The sequence below is a fragment of the Panicum virgatum genome, chromosome 2N (assembly GCF_016808335.1).
Source record: "Panicum virgatum strain AP13 chromosome 2N, P.virgatum_v5, whole genome shotgun sequence".
NCBI classification, from domain to species: Eukaryota; Viridiplantae; Streptophyta; class Magnoliopsida; order Poales; family Poaceae; genus Panicum; species Panicum virgatum.
Window position 1 is genome coordinate 16,196,607 of NC_053146.1, and position 2,001 is coordinate 16,198,607.

Below are 2,001 nucleotides of genomic sequence, written 5' to 3' on the forward strand. Positions count from 1 at the left end.
TGAATGGGCAAGATTTGCCCGAGTGTCCAGCATTGCCACATTTCTCACATGTCATCTGAGACTCCATAGTCTGGTTAACCTCCTGGTGTGGAGATTCCAGCTTTTTCATGAAAAGATCCATCCTGGCTACCAGCATATCGACACTGTCGATTTCATGCATTCCTTTTGCATGAGCCGGCTGCCTATCTCCCTTCCAACTCTGGTTGGAAGCAACCTTGTCGATGAGCGTTCTAGCTCCTGCAATATCGAGGGAGAGGAATGCTCCTCCCGCTGCTGCATCCATGTGATCTTGCGATCGCTGGTTCAGGCCATGGAAGAAGTTCTGAATGATAAGCCATTCTTCCATGCCGTGGTGTGGGCATGTGGCAATGTATTCCTGAAGACGTTCCCAGGCTTCCGGGACTGTCTTGTCCTGGAGTTGTTCAAAACTGGAAATCCTGTTCCGAAGGGCATTACTCTTGCCCACCAGAAAGTACTTGACCAGAAAAGCATTGGAGCATACATCCCAAGTGTCGAATGCGTCCTTGTAGGTGTAGAACCACGTCTTTGCTTTCCCAAGCAAAGAGAATGGGAACAGTCTAAGACGAACATTATCCATCGTAGTGCCTTTTTGGTTGATTATGCTGCTCACTTCCAGAAAATTCTGTAGATGAGTGTGGGCATCCTCTGATGCCTTTCTGCAGAAGGGACTTGCTTGAACCATGTTGACAAGCCCAGTCTTTATCTCAAAGCCATCAGTGCCTTGGTCATTGTTCAGTCCAGTAGGGATATGGCTATTGGACGGGGCTGAGAATTGACAGAGTGTCTTCTGAGCTATGGGTATTGAAGCTGGTGTTGTCAAACCTTGATCCTTATAAAATTTCTTCTGATAGGACGACTATGCGTCAAATAATTCACCCAATTCTTTCTGGAACTAAGTTGAAGTGATATGGTAGATCGAAACTGGTCCTGCACTGCTCTGCAGAAATCATAAAGATAACGAGAGCAATGGTAATCCCGCTAAAATTAGCGGTGATAAATCAGTAAATTTTATCAAACTATTCAACAAAATCTTTAGCCAATTGTTTCCCCGGCAATGGCGCTAGAAATGCTTGTTGGCGTTTCTTACGCTCAATAGAACATGGATTCCTCAAGCGCACAGAATCACCGCTGTATCACTTCACCTTAGAGTATTCCAGGGTATCGTATATTTCCTCAGGGAAGCACTACGGTTAAAGAGTATCGAAGAATCGAATGAGAAACTTTCCTAGAGATATCAACCAACTAACTTAGTGGGGGTAAGTCTGATATAATAGGATGAGACAATAGCCAACGATGACCTTTTGACACAGGAGACTATAATCCTTAGAGAGGTAAGCAGCTGAGAGGACAACGAGCGAGAAAGACTCCTAAAACACTTCTAAACTATCGAGCTAACCTCTCTAGACTAAACCTTGCTTCTAACTAGTTATCGGGAACCTAGAGCTTACTTCGGCGGCTGGAAGAGGAAGAACTTCAGAAAGGAATGAGAGGGGAGTCCAACGGCAACCCGCAACTACTGCTATGAAAACACCCGAACGTGGTGGACTACGAGGGACGTACAGGGCTGTCACCACCTGCCGCTTACCACAACGGTTCCGTGGGGTGGAACACACTTTCTAGCTAACACTGAGCTCAGACACCACGTCCGTACTCGGTGTTAGGATTTCTCTAGAGAACTAACTTGAGTTACTCTAGTCCGGGTGAGAAAACCCGTAAGGTAAGATCCCGATAAACAAGATAGGTACAAAGCCTAAGCTAGAGGAATTACTTCCGCACACAAGCAAGATAACTTAGAAAGATAAATAAATACGGAAAGTAAAGCTGACACAAAAAGATAAAGAAGATAACTTATATTGATAAATATCAAAGAAAAAGATACAAGAGCTTATACCGACTTCCGATGACGACTCCGGAATCCCGAGACAAGCTCGACTCGACTCTAACTCCCAGACTACCTAACCTACTCTAGAAAGTAAAAGT

The 2,001-nt window shown here is 44.9% G+C and overlaps 1 non-coding gene across 1 annotated transcript; it reads left to right on the forward strand.

The window, feature by feature from the left end:
- The first annotated feature begins 344 nt into the window (after positions 1-344).
- LOC120663125 lies at positions 345-451 on the forward strand. The gene has a single exon (XR_005670348.1). It is a non-coding gene; the product is annotated as a small nucleolar RNA R71 (small nucleolar RNA).
- Positions 452-2,001: the final 1,550 nt, after the last annotated feature.